The following is a 20,373-nucleotide window of genomic DNA, read 5'->3' on the forward strand; positions in this document are numbered from 1 at the left end:
CTTTACCAAACTGCTGTTGGCTGCCTCATTTATGTATGCAACACGAGGCCGGATATTCAGTTTGTAGTCTCACAGGTCAGTAGATTTATGCATAGCCCAGGGTCTAAGCATTGGCAGGCTGTCAAGAGGATTTTCCACTACCTTAGTGGCACTTTACATCTTGGCTTGTTTTATCCCAAGGGGGGATCATTGCCGCCAGACTTACATGCTTTTTTGGACTCAGATTGGGTTGGTTGTTTTGACACGCGAGTGTCCACAAGTGGTTTTTGTTTCATGCTTGGCAGTTCATGTATATCATGGTTGAGCAAGAAGCAACCTACTGTGGCCACTTTGAGTTGTGAGGCTGAGTACAAGGCAGTCTTCACAGCTACGGTTGAGTGTGTATGGCTCAGATGCCTTATGACTGATTTGGGTGTTGGACAGGACACTGCCAACACTATCTACACTGATAGTCAGAGTGCATTGGCAGTTGCGAGAAACCCACGTTTTCATGCTAGCACAAAGCACATTGAGGTGCATTACCACTAAGTCAAGGAGAGGCTCTCAGCAGGAGAGACTAGCTTGGCTTATGTGCCAACACAGGACAACCTTGCAGATCTTTTCACAAAGGCATTGTCTCGTGAGAAGCTTGAAGCTTTCCGCAAAGCTTTGGGCTTACTCCCCTTTGTGGACTGATCATGTCCTCAGGGCATGGCACTTCCCTTTACTCATGTGCCAGCTCTCATTCACCGCATCACTCCAAGGGGGTTTTGTTACCATATACACGTGGTAGTGATGTGTGTGAACGCATTAGGACCGCCAGGGCATTTTTTCCCTTTTTAGGAGGTTTTTCCCCCCGAGCATTGTATATACGCCCATCACTCTAGGGCTATATATCTTTCCATTGCACACTAAGTAACACAGTGACTAGTTAGCTGAGGGTTTTCAAGGAAATATGGGAAAAGTCCCTAACTCACACTCGCATATGTAGAGTGAAAAGGTGAGGATAGCCATAGTATTTAAGTGATTTTGGTAGGGTGAGGTAGCTCATATGGCAAAAACGGCTATCACTATGCTTAAATGGACTCATCCTCCTAATTTGAAAGGAGTATATTTTTTGCGAGCTTTAAAATTTGAGATTGTAAAGAAAAATCTTTAATGACTTTCATTGCTTGTTGTATGATTTGAGAGTGCACTAAGTTAGAGATGAGGAGTGGAAGAATGGAGATGTGAGGACTTCTTTGTGATGTATTACATCTTTATGGAAAGGGTTTTTTTTGTTGCAAACATCTTGTTTTATGCTTTTGCAATTAGTACTGTTTTTTCGTTCTTTTGCAATGCAACATGGCCTAAATGAGCTTGTTGAAGACAAAACTTGCACACAAACTATACGTTAAAAGTAAACAATATGAATCCAAAACCAAAAGCTCTAAACACATGCAATGTTGCGCGTCCTCTCTGCTAGCCTTCCCCAAACCATCACACCCTGCAAACACATCCATGACATAGTTGCAATGCTCTATGAATGTTTCCTAACCATGTCACTAACATAGAAATAAACACCATTACTATTGCTGGTGGAAACAATGTGTCAAACTTAATACAAGGACCATTCGAATCGACATCATACAAGACTAGTGACTTACCAAGAAAACAACACTACTTCTCTCCGTACCACCTTAAACAATTTCACCATCAATTTTTATGGGTAAAACACAATCATCTAACATATAGCTATGGTATGCTGGAAACAACCTCTCTGAAATCTTCTCCCCACTCTCTTTGTCGTAGCTGGGCACACCTTGATTGACATGATGCCCAAGATATATTGTAAGATCAAGCACCTAATTGGATATGAAAATTGAGAATATGATATTCAACCAGATTATGAAAGCTTGGAAATAGTAATGTCCTCTATTAAAAAAAAAAAAGCACAAGCCCCACTCTTGATGCATCTGCAAGGAACTCCCCTATGTGCTCATATGAGCACACGGTGACAAAGAATCCATTGTCGACCAAATACTCACAAGCGATATCCATGCAACCCATTACCAAACTCGAGGAGAATGTATTCCACTTAGAAATAGTAATGTCCTCTAAAAAAAAATTAAAATGTCAATAGGACAATTTACTTTCTCGTTACCCTTTAAAGTCACAAATTTTACCCACCCCAAGGGGTAGGACCAAGGGCATCCACCAATAAGGTTGTAGAAGAATCTACAAATATCAATCAAGCCATCTTTTTACATGGCACTCCATCTTTGCTATAAAGATACATCTTTTGAGTGGCAAAAAACTTGTTGACGCTATTAAAAAAAATAATTCAAAGTCATATATCAGAAAAATTACTAAATTTAAATGTTTCATGGTCATTTCATTTACCTAATTGAAAGCAAAGCTATCAATTTGGGTCACATCAACAAGTAGAGTATCAACGAAATTCTTGTATTGGAATCTTGCGACCATTATTTTTAGTGGTAACTTTCTAGCAATCTTTATATGCAAGAAACTTAAATTTCAAATTCATTTGAGACAACTCACCATCAAAACGAGTCATAGGTTGTCTCTCCCAACTCTCTCGGCCTAGAGATGACTTTGCAACAAAGGAGGTAGTGGGTGCTACATATACCTCAACCACATTCATCCACTTGGGATCACTTGAGGTGCTAGGAGGTTCCATAAGCCCTTTACATTTCGTCCCAGATGCTAACAAAAGGGGTAGAAGTAGCTCCAGTGGTTGTTTGAGTAGTCTGCACATTGGACTATGTACCTTGGGTAGCTTTTGTGGCATCCTTATTAGCTTCAATGTCTGGACTCCTTTTGTGTGCTTGATGCTCCATAGAAGAGGGAATAGTAAGTGTATCTAGATCTCTACTAATATGGGTCTCTTGCTTGAATCCTACAAGCATCATTGTTTCTATCATCATATGCATGGCTTCAAAATTCTTTTATATGATCATGAATTAATGTTTCACATGGTTTAAAGAACTTACTCTCATGAAGATCATTTTCTTGCTTTGGGATTATACCAATTTGATAATCGAGCCACCACGGACATAACCGTGCTTCCCATGGTGTCAAAATTTTCTCAAGCAGGCGAGGGAGAATACATAGTACTCTCATCATCGGCATCAACCCACTCGTTTGTAAATTTTGGAATTTCACCCAATCTTCCCTCTTCAACACATTGTAGAATCCACCTACATCAAATCTCAAAGAATAAACGAAACTAGAAGTATTGAGAGAAGAAAAGTAGCACCCAAACACATTTTTTAAAACAAAGTCTTCTTCATTTTAGATAACATTTTTCAAAAAATAATCATTAAAGCCACCCTACCTTGGGCTTCCATGTGGAATTTAAGGCAATGCAAGGATGAAGAAAATCAAGACACATGTTTTTTATGTATATAGTCTCTTTTGTTTTGGTAATTCCATGACACAAAATAAACAAACCACCCACTTTTGACCTTCTACGAGGAATTTAAGGTATAGAATATTGAAACATTAAAAATGAAAGAAGTACTTCTCATGCATGCATATCACAATAATAATCACCATCCATAGAGAAGTAATCTTAGAGTCAAACCTATACATCAATGGTTTTGCTGAAAGCACAAGCTCGGGCATCTTCTTTGTAACGTCTGAAGACTTCACCCCACCCATAAGATGCACAAAAGCATGCACACAATTACCTCACAATTACTCTAAATGTAGACATATTCATAAATTCTAACTCATCATTCACTTTATGTATACCCGCATGACATGATTCTTCAAGCTTATCTTAAAGAACTTATCAAATGACTCCAATAAATGAGGCCCTTCAAATTGTATCTTTTGGATTAAAAGAGAGGCCTCAAAGTGCAAATGAGCCCAATATGTCTCTTTCTTCATGTAGGTCCAAAATGCCTTATAATCTTCAAATTGAGGACATCGGGGGTCTTTGGACTTTGTTAGGCTCATGAGTTGCAACAATATTTTCTTCCTACAATGCATATGAACTAAAACTTAAAGAAAGCATTGAACAAGAACAAATATAGACATACAAATGCATCCAAAGTACCTCTCAGGAGAGATTTTAGAATTTGTAAGGCAATACAACTTGTCTCTTGTCATCTTACACATGCTTGTATCCTCCCACTTTATGCCAATTGACACTTTGAAAAATTCCTCTCTTTGTGGGAATTTTCCATGCATAGGTACTTGTAGCGTTTGTGTTTGAGCCTCTCCTCCTCCGCTCTTGTGGATTTATCTAAACATTTCTTCCTCTCGGCCTCAACTAAACCAAGTGCTTCAATCTTAGCCTTTTCTTAAGAGAGGAATGCTTGAAATCCATCATAACATCATAAATTAATTATGTAACCATCAAGTAATACACGAAACTATAAATCAAAGGAGGAAAAAGGAGAGTAGCCACCTTCCAAACAAGCTATGATATCAATCCACGAGGAGAGTTGTACCATGGAGTGACACCATGATAATATTGGGCCTCTTCACTCATTTCAACCTCTGCCCACTTCGTCATTTCTGGTGTCATCTATCGAGAATAGATTCTTTGTTGGCAACACCAAATTTTTGAAACACGTACATCTCATGAGCAATGTTTGGAGTCACATGAGCTCTAGAAAACCTATTTAAAACAATAAATTATGCGAAGTGAATAGTTAAGCACAACGTACATTGCCATGGAGTAAAGTTGATGTTAAGTGACTTATGCATTGGCTGTGTCCACTGCGAGTAGGAACTATGCCTCCTTTACCTTTGGTATTTGTATGAATTGACACCTCACACTCATATGGTATTTAGCATTATTTGAGTACTCTGCACATTAAAACAACAAAAATAAGAATCATATAGAAGCATCAGTCGTAACATGAAAATGTGAAATCATGACATACTTCTTTGATGCGTCTTCACCATTTCTTCACCTTGTGGTTACTATCCCAAACCAAAAATTTCTCACCCCTTAGGTCATGCCATCTTTCCAAAGAGCTCTTGCAAACTCATCATTCTTTTGGCACCATATAGGCCCCCACTCTTTGAGGTTGCCTATTGTCACTGGCATCATCTCTCCTCTAGCACCCTCCACGAAAACAAGAAAATGGCCCATAGTTTCAAGATAAGGAGATGAGTCAAAAGAAGGTATCAGTCATTGTGCATCATTGGTGCCAAATCTAATAGCTTCACGAGCCACCAATCTACATAGAGGAATGGGAGAAGGCATAGTCCTTTTCTTCACACAAAATTGAATCAACACATCATTCAGCACGCCAAGACAAACTTGTTTGCCCGATTGACTCGAATGTTTCTTTTCCCTACAACCATCCTCTCCCCCTTGATCACTATTCACTCACTTCTTCATTTTCATTAGGACCCTCTTCATCCAAATTAGCCTCTACAAAAACAAACCCAAAAAAATAACTAAAGCTCACAATGGAGATGTAGGAGGACACTTCTCAAGTGAAATTTACATATAAGAAAATCCTCCATGTAGAACTATGGTGGCAGACTATGATGCGGGATGTTAGAGCTTTCTGTAATGCGGGATGTCAAAGCTTTCTGTAAGGCTTGTGATATTTGCTAGAGGATGGGAATGCCTAAAGTAGCTAATATGACACCATTAACTCCAAGACATACCACTTGGAATATTTATGAAATGGGGTTTAGATTTCATGGGGCCATTTAAGAGAGTCACTCCCAGAAAGAACATGTCTATTGTTATGGCCACATGTTATGTCAGCAAGTGGTTTGAAGCCAAGGCTTTACTAGACAACATTGCCAAATCAACAGCCAAATTTTTGTATGAAAATATTATATGCAGATATGGATGCTCAATTGAGATTGTATCAGACTAGGGAACTCACTTTATCAATGAACCCATTTAGATACCGACTGAGATTTTCTCAATAAAGCACCAAAAATCTATGCCTTACTATCCCAAGTGCAATGGCTAGGTTGAAAGCAGCAATAAAACTATCAAGACCATTCTTACAAAGATAGTTCAAAAGGAGCCACACCAGTGGGATTCCAAACTCTAGAAAACGTTATGGGTAAGGTTACAACTGGAATGACACCTTTCAGAATGGTGTATGGAATAGAGGTAGTTGTACCAATGGAGTTTTCCATTCCTAGCCTCGGATTGGCAGTAGAACATGGCATGGACTTTAACCAACCAAATCTAAAGAGCAAATTAGATGAGTTATTGAAGCTTGATAAGATTAGACAGAGGGAAATGTTGGAACAAGGAGTTGTTCAGCAGAGGAGGAAAAACTGGCACAATGGAAAGATCAAGGTTAAAGAGTTCAAGGCAAGTGACCTGATAATGTTATATATCAATAAAAGCTAGACCACAGAAACCTAACCTAAAGATAGCTTGGTCATGACCGTATGAGGTGAATTCGGCATTCTCCAATGGCACAATGAGACTCGTAAGATTGTTGGGATTACTGTTGCCGGGGGGTTTACAACAAGGCTAAGATCGAGTTATATTTTTCTAGATCATAAGAAATCCCAATTGATCTAGTACCAGACATACATCCAAACTCAAAAAACGAATTTCTAGACCTATTTCACATAAGACTAGTAGGGCCACCATCAGTTAACTATATAACAACTTTGCTTCAGACTCAACAATTAACCAAGCTAGTATTGTCTCATTCATTCAACACTCACATGCAACACTCGGTCTGGATTGAGACGTGCCACAAACCAGTCAGACTAATCTAAATTCAATGGGCAGAGTCATAAAGAGAATCTTGCCAGTAATAATGATCAAGACATGCAAATGCATCAAAGAAAATTATATGCCACAATCATAAAGAGAATCTTGTCAATAATAGCAATCAAGGCAGGAAAATGCATGTTTGACACATCACAAATGGTGCACACAATCTCGAGACATGAAAGGAGTGGAGCATTCATGGTGTGTGTAACTATGTGAAGGGTGTGCCCATCTTCACTTTACTCACACCCTTTTGTGCCACTCATGCCACAACCTGTAGAGCTCTCATCACCCTCAACAGTTCCACAACAACAAGCTTTGTTGCCACCAATACCTGCTCCCTTGACATTTGTTGCAGCTTTACTAGAGATGCCTCAGTATTCCCCATTCGGATCCATCAGTACAAGTGAGTATTCTACCGCTACACAGGGTTGTTCACCTGCATCGTGCATGGGCAAGAAGAAGATGTCAGAGAAAATAAAGGATAAAATGGATGAGATGTCTGCACAGACTGAGTCATTGATGGCCTCAATAACTGAAGCTGTCAGTATTGTGGCCCATATTGAGTGAGCAGGCACTCATCAAGCTATGGCGCTTAGAGGTGGTGGTGGAGGCAGCCAGACTTCCATTTGATGCAAATATTACCCAGTAAGTGCTGAACACATTTCAGGTAGACAAGGAAACACAATGGGGTTCCATTAGAGTTAACAAGTGAGGAACTAGACCACATTTTCAATGTCCTAGATGCAGCCAAACCCCTACCAGCCACTACTGATGCAGTGAGCAAATCTCTAAAAGAAGACAAACATGTATAAAATAAATGAAAGGATGGTGCACAAGGGATTCTAGTAACCGCATTGGAATGCATTTCTATTTATAAAGTAATCAGCTTGAAGAACAACCCGACTTACCTCTCTAAGAAGTTGTTTACCATGTTACTGGCCAAAATCTAGGACAAAGAAGCGAGTATAAACATAAGTTAGTTCTTGTATACTAGTGTGGTGCAATAGACTGTATAAACATAAGTCAGTTCTTGTATACTAGTGTGGTGCAATAGACTGCCAAGGCTAAGTCAAGAAAGCTCTTCAAGGCTTGGTATGTCTGGCAATTCCTCTATTGGGAAAATCTGGCCCCAATCCATTCTTATAGTTAGACTGCCTAGGATAAGGTGGCAAAGGATAGAGCACCAAAGATTAATTTGACATCCTCTGAAGAAACTGAAACAAAGGACATTGGTAAGGAAAAGGGTGAGATTGCAACCAAGCCATCAGGAATATGCAAAGAGAAGGAAACAACACAAGGGGGCATCAAATGCCCATTACCCCAAATAGAACCAAGTTTATAAAGCAAAAGGCCTAAAATAATCGATCTACTAATGAAATTTTTAGAAAGGACCCAAAAACTAGCTAGTATGACTGCTCCATTGATTGCTGATGATAAAGGATAAACCTATACACAACAAGAACACAAAGAAACAACTGGTGGATAGTTAGCTCAAACAATCAGTGCTAAACCATATCTGAAAAAGAATTAGGCATGGGGTAGTGTTTCACAACCAGCTCGAGAGACCAATCCCATGCCAATAGTAAAATTGGATAGGCTCCAATGCCTCTAGAAGGAATCATTAAAGGCATGATTGGTTATTAAGAAACCTGATAGAGCTACACTACCATATGCCTTCCGCATGACAGTTTATGAGATGGATCAGATTGATCCTGACATCATACACAAGCATGTGTTGCACCTATCTAGTTTGGCTGGAATACCATAGTCAACTCTATAGGCTAGATGATGGAAGCCCACACATCTATGTCCAGTACAACAGTGGCCAACCTAGAAAAGGAACTCAAAAGTACTAAAGCAGTTGGAAACACTTAAGAAGGGACAGGCCGACTAGGTCAAGCAAATATTACATTATCGGCTTGGACAACAACAACATAGGTGAGAGTTAGTCAACCTTCAAAAAAAGAATGATAAGCTGACTAATGAAAATATGGTTATGGATGAAGAAAAGAAGATAGCACAGCAAGCAACTAAATGATTCAAATCAATGTTGAATGCAAAGCAACCAGATTACAAGCAACTCCACCTGGAGCATCATGTGCTGAAAGAGGCCACTAACACTTGATCATCAAAAAGTATACCTAAATCGCAAAAACTACACCTTACCTTTATTTGGCCAAAAGTTGTCAAAAAACTAAAAAAACATCAATTTTTGGAGCTACTTCAAAAAATGACAGTGAACACTACAAAAAAAACTTCAATTTTTTGTACTAAAGTCAATAAAGAAAGTTTTTTGAGACAAAAAGGTGCAAATATTTTTGAAAAAATCACACAACATTCCACTAGAAAAACAATTACATCCTTGAAAGCTTGCAATTGAAGACTCAAGGCTTTCAAATACAATCTTTGAACTTTTTCCATCAAAATTTTTGTGGTTGTTGATGAAGATGACCAGACTTCTTCAAGGTGAAACCATAAACAAGAATTTCCACATCCTCCAAGTTTAGATTATCGACATGTCGTTCGCTACTTTCCTTTTTTCTTCTTCTTATTCACCTTGATCACTTCAGGATAGTACCTACTGGTAATTGCATCTTCTCCAACCGCTTTGTACCATTGAACATCAATTGAATGAATACATTGATTTTCTTCATAGATCTTGACGACTTTGGATATCCAAAATGGACATCCACTCTCATCATCTGATGCTAACACAGCAATCATGACACCCACAACAAACTCATTGACATTCCCTCCCACATCTCTTTCTCTTGTTGTCATCTCTGTGTTGTTTTTCTTGCACCAACATAAGCTTCTCCAGTCTCTTGATACCAATTGCTCCAACTCCTCTGTTAATTGAGTCCCTTGATTTCCACCTTCTATAACATTATCATTAGAAATAATGTTTGATTAACGCACACGCGAAAGAAATGGATCCAGGTTTATGACTTCAGCTGTGTCACTTTCGAGGCCCTCAATTAATTGCTTTGGCTCCTCAAACAAACTAAACCACCACTCCATCGAGCATGCTGGAAAGTATACATGTGATGCTCGTACTGTGTCTTTGATTTCAGCTAAGCATTGCATATAATTGATGCTTTGATTCTCCTTTAGAGCTTTTGCCAATTCATTTGTGATCCTAATAGCACGTATCTAGATGGCACAATTTGCTTTTTTGGAACAAATGGTATGAATATTAAACCATCAGCAGGATGCCATGATTCTGTGTTAGAATACTTATTGCACCAAAGTCAAGTTTCACCATCTTTCTTCTTCATCTTGAATTGATGTTGAAAACTATGATCATTTAGTTGTGCAAAGGATGATGTACCTCAATCTCCACCAATGGCAAACTCACGAAGTTCCTTTAAGAACATGTACTTCCGGTTGAGGCTCGTAAGATTCTCTAAGGACTTGCACTTTTCTTTGCGAGCTTCACTAAAAATCTATTGAACATTTGGTCATTTTGATCGTGAGTATACCCCACTAATAAAAAACCAAGTTTGACCTTCGTAAAACCTCTTTTTCCACTAGCATGCTTAAGTAAGCTATCAACACTTGATTCTTGTTTTCTCGAGCTGTGTTGTCAAGTTGCACGTACAATGTTCTTGGTAATTCTCCTTCCCACTCATTCAATCTCTTTTGGATCACAGTGATTGTGAGGTTTGGATCATTATGTAGATTAGGTAAGTTGATGAAAACTTTCGATGTCATGACACCATTGAAGATAAGAGCTCCAACCACATGTAGATGCACAAAATTTTATTCTTTGAGATTTTGTGGAGCACGTAAAAATTGAGGTAGTAAAGTCTCCTTGTGATCCATCCCATCAATGGTCAATCCCAAGTATTGATCTTTGTGCTCTAGACACTTTTTCCTATGCTTTGCTAGCTTTTGTCGCTCTGCGCTTTGTTGTTCTCGGTGGATTTTGAGTGCAAGTTGAATAGGAGCTTCAAAACAAAAGAACAGTATTACTTATTGAATAGAATGATCCAAAAAATTATATTTGAACTTCAAAATCCAGATCAAGCTCACCTTTTTGTTCTTATGTTTTGGCTATGTCTCACTTTGCTCTTAATTCAACACAAATTTGACTCAAACCCATTCTTGGTTTTTTTTGGAATCTTTACATGGGAGAAGTGTTTTCTCCAAACTCTTAGAAATGAGCAAAGAGAAAGAATTGGCATGTTCCATTCCTTGAGAGTTTCAGCATAAAGATTGTAAACCTCTGTCTTTGTAAAGTTATCCAGTAAGTGTGTAAACTTACAGTTCGAAAGATTTTTGCCATTGTAACCCACAAATACATCCAACCAATTCTTTAAATATGATAGATCTGGAGTATCATGTGTTGTGTATGAGCACTGTATAACCTCCTCTCCAGATCTTGAACGTGCAAATTTTTTTTTCATACGCTAATTGCTCAAGCAAAAAGCTTTTACAAAACATCTTCTACATACAATTTCATCCAAAACTGTATATCTTGTGTGTTCATTCGTTATCCCAATTGATGTATGTAAGAAACTATTTTGGTTAGATCACTTCATCCCAAAGAATATCTCTCTTTCTTGCTTGATTTTGTTGAAGCCTAAACTTCTTAAACAATTTTTTGCACAGCAAAGCTCTCGACAAGTTTCTTTCACATATGCTCCTTTGAGTAATCTTTTTGTTTTGCTCAGAGTAGCGTTTCAATCGTCAGCACTTTCAGCATTGCCTTGAGAACCAAAAGCACTATCAAAGTCCATGTCCAATGTTTCTTGAAACCTTTGGCTAATTGCCTCTTCACTGCTAGAACTATTATTCTCCATTGGTGGTGTAATTAAGGAACAAGGGAAGTGAGAAGATTCAGAAGTGCTTGAAAATGACATCTTTGAGGCAACAAATTGAAAATGATAAAAAATGATTTCACAAAGGAAATCTTTAGCTTTGGCTTTTGTTAGAACGAGTCTAAGCAGTCCTAGGTACTTCTTACCCTATTTAGATGTAATTTAAAATAAAAATAAAAATAAAAAACAAAAAATTATTTATGCCTTAAAAAGGATCTCAAAGTCTCATTTTGAGTCACTCTTCCTTAGAGTTTTGTGCATTTGATCTCTAGAGCATGCTTTTGTTCATCGTTTATTTTCAGGTATGATTTTAATTTCATGTTTTGATATATTAGCTTTTTATTGCTGCACAATTTGTTTATACAAAAAATAAATTTTTTGAGTTTGATTATTTTTAAGCAAAAAAAATCTTGTTTTTTGCAAAAAATTGTTGAATTTTTATTTAAGACTTTTTTAAACCCGTAAAATGGAATGTTTAGCTTAAGGTCCTGATACCTACTTAAAGCTAACTAATAGACCAAACTCAAAAAAAAGAACAAGGTACTAGAAGTTTGAAAAAATTATAGCATCTAAATTGGCAATGTCACAACTTTATAAATTTTATGCATTGTTAGAATTCAAATGACAAGATGCAAACATGTAAGTGTGGAAATCATAGATAAAAGAAAGTAGTATACCTGATATATTGAAGAGCATCTGTTGTAACATGTAAACATCCATTGTTTCTATCCTTCAAAGGCATCCTTATATAGTCACAAACTGCACAATAGTCACCACCAAACATCCATCTTCCAGAGGCACATCAATGGGAAGAGGTACCGATCCTTATTGAACACAATTAAAAAACATAAGGAACCCTAACCTAATTATTTGCACTCCCCCTAGAGATTCAAGGGAATAGGATATTGTAGAGATTGGGGGGAAACCCTAAGGCTAAACCCCTATCCTCTTCGTCGAGAAAAACAAAGTCATCATCCATGAGACCATATGTGCCATCCGTGTAATCATGTAAATTGTCTTCATCATTAGAGACACCAATGTTTACTAAGAAGGTCACTAGACATTTATATTCATTTAGATCAAAAGGGTAGGCTTGTGCAATGGGAGAAATGCTCTCTACTAAGTATAGATCAGTCATGGTCAAGAGACGTATCGGCCATTCTAACTCATCAAAATTTCTCTCACATGCTAGTGTACCTACCAAATCCCATTCACAGGCAAGCACCGGAAAGACCATGTGAAACACTTGTGAAAAGTAACGAGGGTACCTCTCACCCAAGGCAGGAGTGGATGACTCTAGCGTACTAGCCATATTTGTACACATAGAATGATGAAGGTTAGAGTGCAAATATTACAAGGGTCATGTCAAAAGGTGGTGCCCTTGTGCATAATGTGTTGTATGATTTTGTGCTATGTATAGAACTCGTAGGTTTCTAGATTTTTGTTTGGGGGCTCTTGCTTTTTTACTTTTTTAGCTTGTTTCTATATGTATAAGGCTTTATATATACATTCCCTAAGATTGGGAGATTGAGAGGTCAGGGAGGAAGGTTGAGAGGGAAGCAAGTGAATGATGGATGTCAACAAACACTCACCCCTTCCTTGGGTAGATCATACCTTTCGGAATGATGTCGTCACCTTTTGGAACTAATTGTTCCAAGTTGTTATGGGTAAAAGCTTTAACCAATAGTTTTCGACCGCCCTATGCGTTTCATCTAGTTGCAAGGGTGGTAAGGTACTCTCCCATGATTTTATTTGTAACATTGTTGTAGGTGGTGAACTTACAACGAAAGGTGCAATCTCTTTCTTGTTTGTATGGATATGTAAAATGGTAGGTGGAAATTGTATCAAAGCTTCTATTTTTGTATATGAACTACATGAAGAGCAAGAAGCTTTATTTGACTTCCCTGTTCTTGAGGTAGGTGGAACAAATTGTTCTTTCTTCGGTACCCAAACTAGCTCTGGAGCGGGTGTGTAGCATTCTGTGATTTTTTTTCTTTCCGCGATCGTTAATTCGTTTTGGAGTCACAAGATTGGGCTCACATGGGTCAGGTGACATGTAAGAACACAATTCACGTTTTGGCACCCAGATTTGATCATTTCCTTCATAGTAGCCTCGGGGCTTCCAATAGTCTTTTAGGAATCCAACGCAACGTTTCTTTACATTTCTTGGGGCGAGTGGGACGTCTCTTACTCGGCTCCTGTCTTTGAGCACTAGCTATGGTCACTAAAGAAGCTTTAGGGACCCTCTTGTATGTTTTATTTGTTATATTAGGATGAGTCTTGTGTGTCTCAAGCTTTATTTCAACTACAGTAGTTGAAAGTCTAGAGTGTTGGGCTATGGGAACATATGGTTCAATCTCCTAAACATGCAATGTTTTGGGTTTTATTTCCTTAAGGGGCAATATCTCAGGGACTATGACTTGAGTGGTAGGGCTAAGAGTTGGTTTCTATGTTGCCACACCCCTAATCCCCCAATCAATAGTGCATTTGGTGGCTATCATCCACGTGCGTCCTAAGTTTATATTGCCCTCCATAGTTCCAGCAGGCATGACCAAAAAGTCTTGAGCTACAACCCATTGTCATAACTGACATAAGTGTGCCACATTCCAAAAATCGTAGTTTTTTTTCTCGTTGAAACCCTTGAATTGGATAATACTCTCCGATAGAGGCGGCTTTCCCAACTGACACCATACTCCATATGACAACAGATTATATTCTTGAGGTAGGTGGAACAAATTGTTCTTTCTTCGGTACCCAAACTAGCTCTGGAGCGGGTGTGTAGCATTCTGTGATTTTTTTTCTTTCCGCGATCGTTAATTCGTTTTGGAGTCACAAGATTGGGCTCACATGGGTCAGGTGACATGTAAGAACACAATTCACGTTTTGGCACCCAGATTTGATCATTTCCTTCATAGTAGCCTCGGGGCTTCCAATAGTCTTTTAGGAATCCAACGCAACGTTTCTTTACATTTCTTGGGGCGAGTGGGACGTCTCTTACTCGGCTCCTGTCTTTGAGCACTAGCTATGGTCACTAAAGAAGCTTTAGGGACCCTCTTGTATGTTTTATTTGTTATATTAGGATGAGTCTTGTGTGTCTCAAGCTTTATTTCAACTACAGTAGTTGAAAGTCTAGAGTGTTGGGCTATGGGAACATATGGTTCAATCTCCTAAACATGCAATGTTTTGGGTTTTATTTCCTTAAGGGGCAATATCTCAGGGACTATGACTTGAGTGGTAGGGCTAAGAGTTGGTTTCTATGTTGCCACACCCCTAATCCCCCAATCAATAGTGCATTTGGTGGCTATCATCCACGTGCGTCCTAAGTTTATATTGCCCTCCATAGTTCCAGCAGGCATGACCAAAAAGTCTTGAGCTACAACCCATTGTCATAACTGACATAAGTGTGCCACATTCCAAAAATCGTAGTTTTTTTTCTCGTTGAAACCCTTGAATTGGATAATACTCTCCGATAGAGGCGGCTTTCCCAACTGACACCATACTCCATATGACAACAGATTATATTCTTGAGGTAGGTGGAACAAATTGTTCTTTCTTCGGTACCCAAACTAGCTCTGGAGCGGGTGTGTAGCATTCTGTGATTTTTTTTCTTTCCGCGATCGTTAATTCGTTTTGGAGTCACAAGATTGGGCTCACATGGGTCAGGTGACATGTAAGAACACAATTCACGTTTTGGCACCCAGATTTGATCATTTCCTTCATAGTAGCCTCGGGGCTTCCAATAGTCTTTTAGGAATCCAACGCAACGTTTCTTTACATTTCTTGGGGCGAGTGGGACGTCTCTTACTCGGCTCCTGTCTTTGAGCACTAGCTATGGTTACTAAAGAAGCTTTAGGGACCCTCTTGTATGTTTTATTTGTTATATTAGGATGAGTCTTGTGTGTCTCAAACTTTATTTCAACTACAGTAGTTGAAAGTCTAGAGTGTTGGGCTATGGGAACATATGGTTCAATCTCCTAAACATGCAATGTTTTGGGTTTTATTTCCTTAAGGGGCAATATCTCAGGGACTATGACTTGAGTGGTAGGGCTAAGAGTTGGTTTCTATGTTGCCACACCCCTAATCCCCCAATCAATAGTGCATTTGGTGGCTATCATCCACGTGCGTCCTAAGTTTATATTGCCCTCCATAGTTCCAGCAGGCATGACCAAAAAGTCTTGAGCTACAACCCATTGTCATAACTGACATAAGTGTGCCACATTCCAAAAATCGTAGTTTTTTTTCTCGTTGAAACCCTTGAATTGGATAATACTCTCCGATAGAGGCGGCTTTCCCAACTGACACCATACTCCATATGACAACAGATTATATTTAGCACTCGTGTCCAATAAGGCGTTATATAGCACTTTTTCATAGGTACTATTTAGCTCAGTAGGGTATCGTAGAGGTGTGTCAAAGTACGACCAATCATCCTCTGTTTCAACGTGAAATGCATGCGTAACTCCAAGATTAGCCTCTTGTTGGCGTCTTATGCGTTGTTGTTGCTCCTTAGCCTCAACTTGAGCTTGTATCTTTTTCAATTTTGTTTGTGCCTTGGTTGCCTTTTTTTGATGGGTGGCACGTAGCTCCTCTTGGCTTAAAAGATCATAATATCTTTTAAATTTACTCCCATTGAGGAATCCAATGGTTCCGACTCCATCAAGAGTCTCCACACGAATGGTCCCTTGTGGGTGATTTCACATACTCTGTATGGTCCTTTTCCCACATATTTCAACTTTTTCTTTTCTTATCACCCACATTGATATCCTTGTTCTTTAGATGACGGTCAAACCATTTCCTCCTCCTATCTTTCTCCACAAGTGCGTTTTGCACAGCCAATTGCCTATCTTCATCTAGCCTTGTAAGGATATATAATCGCTCAACTAAGGGGTTACCATTCCAACCTTCTTGAGAAGCTACTCGAAGACTAGGAATGACAAACTCCCATGGCATAAGTGCTTCTTGGCCATACACCATCTTAAACGGTGTGCAATTAATGGCAACTTTGTACGCAGTACGATAAGCCCATAAAGCTGAAGTCAGCTTTAAATTCCAGTCTATGCGATGAGCTTCAACTATCTTTGTCAAAATGGAAATGAGAGTTTTGTTGGTACTCTTAGTTTGGCCATTTGCTTGTGGATAATAAGGTGTGGACTTATGGTGAGCTATCATGAAGTTGGTAGTGAGTTCTTTTATCACTCTATTTATAAAATGAGTACCATTGTCCCTCACAATCTCAAAGGGACAACCAAATCTCGTAACAATGTTCTCAAAGAGAAACTTGGCAGTTGACCTCGCATCAGCCTTACGTGTCGCCCTGGCTTCCGCCCACTTTGTTACATAGTCAGTGGCAACAATAATATATCGAGATTGAGTGCTACGAATCGCCGGACTAATTGGGCCTACAAAGTCCAAACCCCATTTTTCAAATGGTTGACTAACTTTAACAGGATGTAAGGGCATCTTATCCTTTCGTTGTGTGACCTTGTAACGCTGGCATTCATCACATCCTTTTGGAAAAAGTGATGCATCCTTGAATAAGGTAGGCCACCAATAGCCTGATTGCAACACCTTTCTAGCTGTTAGTTCCCTTGAGAAATGTCCTCCGGCTATACCATGTGGGTTTCTTGCAGTATGTATAAATACTCATCCTCATGGGCACAACGTCTAAGAATATTATCCTTCCCTAGCCTGTAGAGAGTTCCTGCGATGAGAGAATAAGGTTCACACTCTTTTAACGGTTTTTGAGCTGTGTCCTTACGAAGCTCTTTGGGTGGAAAATCGTTAACCAAAAAGTTCACAATCTTCTCACTCCATTTAGGTATGGTTTCGACTAAGAATAGAGTAGTATCAGACAATCCATCATCGACTCCAGTAGGGGCTTCACCATTGGGTATGCGAGACAAATGATCCGCCATGACATGTCTTTTACCAGGTCTCACCACAACGATAAAATCAAACTCAAGAAGAATTAACAACCATCATGTAATTCTTCCCGTGGAACAAGGTTTTTTTACTAGATACAACAAGGCTTGATGATCAACATAGAAAACAAGCTTGTTGGCCAGAAGGTAGTAGCAAAATTTCTTCATTGCATAAATCATACCTAAACCTTCTCACTCTGTAGTGGGGTAGTTTCTTTCGGCATCATTCAATTGACGACTTGCAAAGCTAATGGCGTAGTCCAATTTATGTTCTCCTGGTTGAGCTAGAACACACCCAATAGCAAAGTTTGATGCATCAATATGCACATGGAAAATTACATTCCAATCGGACACTCATAGAATAGGAGCGTTTGTCAAGGTTTTTTTATTAATGACTCATAAGCATGGTCACACTCCGCGGTCGAGTGGAACTCAATAAGAAGCTTGTACAAAGGACGAGCTATCTTGGCAGAGTTTAAAATAAACCGTCGGTAATAACCAAAATGGCCCATGAACCTTTGAAATCCTTTATAGTCTGTAGGTGATGGCAATTAAGCAATGGCTTTATTTGCTCTCATCTATGGAGATCCCATTTTTGGACACTGTATGCCCTAAAATGACTCCATGCTTAACCCAAAATTGGCATTTGAAAGGGTTTGATGCGATACAATTTGCACTTCTCAAACACTTTTCGTAAGCATGATAGATGCTCTTCCCAAGAGGAATAGACACAAAGGTCATCTAAGAAAGCTTCACAAAACTCCCTCAAATATTCTTTAAAAGCATTGTTTATTAACCTTTGAAAGGTAGCATGGGCACTGGTTAAGCCAAAAGCCATAACACGAAATGCAAACACTCCAAATTCGGTTATAAAGGCTGTTTTAGCTTGGTCCTCTAGCGCAATTGTGATTTGATTGTAGCCAAAGTACCCATCTAAAAAGCTATAAGCTTCCTTCTCTACAACTCTTTCAAGCACATGTTCTGAATATGGCAAGGGGTAATGGTCCCTCCTAGTGGCGGCATTGACCTTCTTGAGATCCATGCACACTCTGAGTTTCCCACTCTTTTTTGGCACAATCACTATTGGAGACACCCATATTTAGGATTCATCGGGTAGGGTTGGTGCTAAACTGGTTTAGCCATGCTATTCATGGGGATTGTGTGTTGCACCACGGAAGGTGGAACACCTTTCATATCATGATATGTCCAAGCAAATATATTCCTGAATTCCTTGAGAAGTTCTTTAAGTACACACTCTTCAGTCTCCGTCAGATCTTGGGCAATGAAAATAGGTTTGGACTCTTCTCCTCGTTTTGCTAGCTCTATCTCCTTAACTATCACTGGACCATCATAGACTTCATTGCTTCCATCGATAGGTTTTCTTTGAGCCTTTGTATACACAACCTTAGGTTCTGTAGACGGCTAGATAGCTTCACTATGTGGGAACATTCTCTTATGAGACGGGCAACGAATTGGTTAGTAATTACTATGGTAAACCCAAGGTGTATAAATAGGGCCCATTACATTGTAATCGGGTTGGCAATTGTTATCATTTGGGTTAGCACTTTGGCTACACTTGTACTTGAGAATCATTGGCAGTTGTTGTCGGCTATACTCTCTCTCTGTAAATCATATCATATTCACTGTAATCTTTTATCTATAATCCCAATCATGGTAGATATTCCAGTTACACTTACTTTGTGTCCAGTACTGTGAATCTGAATCTGAACATTATTTTCAGTACATAAGTCTGATTCTTATTCCAGTATCCAAATTCCAGTCTAGTTTCTGATTTTTGTCCAATCTACTGTCTGAAATCTTCTCACACTAGTAGCTGAAATCTTCTAACACTGGAATTAGCTGTCTCAAGAGATCAGCTCCAATTCCATTTCGGCAATCACGGTGGCTTGAGGTGAAGCTCGTTGATTGAAAGACTCTTCTCCCAGTTAGAAGTTTTCAGCAATGACACCTAAATCTAGTCGTGGTCGAAAATCCACCATTCGTGTTGATCCTATTCCTGAGGAGTCAGGAAGAGAGCCTTACCCCAAGCAAGAGAAGTGATTGACACTGAGGCTCAGGAGGAGCATAGTCAGGCTGCTGAGGCACAGGACTCACAGTAGTCCAGTCATTCTCGACGTCGACGACGGGCAGAACAGGAAGCACGGAAAGCCAAGAGTTCCAAGAGTTCTCGATCCCGGCAGGGGGATGAGGATACCAAGGGAAGTAAAGGTAGTCACCGTACTTCTAGCAGACAGGCCAAAGAAGACACTAACACCGAGACAAAGACATAGATTGATTGGGATGCTGACACTGACAATTTCAAGAAGACTTCCAAACACCATTCTAAATCCAAGAAGAGAAGTGGCAGGATCAGTGGTAATCGGAATGATTACACAGCTTCCCTGAAAATTTCTTTTCCAATATTCAAGGGAGGTAAGAAGGATGATCCAGACGTTCACATACAGGCTTTTGAGCAGTATGATGAACTGAAAAATATTGATGCAGATGATTGAGGGGAATATTTTTTGCAAACTTTGAAGGAGGTAGCGAGGAAATAGTATTACCATTGCCCCGCCTACCAGCTCAGATCATACAACAAATTGCTTAAAGCCTTCGGGTTGGAATATTCTGACAACAGAGGGGATGAAGATATCCTTAGTGAATTAGATAAGATCAAACAATGGAATCTATCAATCCGAAGTTATGTCGAAAAGATCAAGGAGCTAACCAGGTAGTTACATGAACCGCCATCTGAGAAGAGGTTGAGGGCATGGTTTCTGAATGGTTTCAGAAGCAAAAAGCTTAGGGAGCAAGAGGTACCAGCTCCTACCAAGAAATTCAATGATCTGGTCCAAAGGGCACTGAAGCTGGAACAGCAGGCCAAGAAGGAAAAGAGTCACAAAAGCGAAGGTCCAGTAGCAGTAGT

The 20,373-nt window shown here is 39.3% G+C and overlaps 1 pseudogene; it reads right to left on the reverse strand.

The window, feature by feature from the left end:
* Nucleotides 1–1,328: 1,328 nt before the first annotated feature.
* Nucleotides 1,329–3,606, reverse strand: LOC147462600 (uncharacterized; annotated as a pseudogene).
* Between the last annotated feature and the right edge of the window lie 16,767 nt (nucleotides 3,607–20,373).

The sequence above is a fragment of the Adiantum capillus-veneris genome, chromosome 2 (assembly GCF_014529385.1).
Source record: "Adiantum capillus-veneris isolate H3 chromosome 2, ASM1452938v2, whole genome shotgun sequence".
NCBI lineage: Eukaryota > Viridiplantae > Streptophyta > Polypodiopsida > Polypodiales > Pteridaceae > Adiantum > Adiantum capillus-veneris.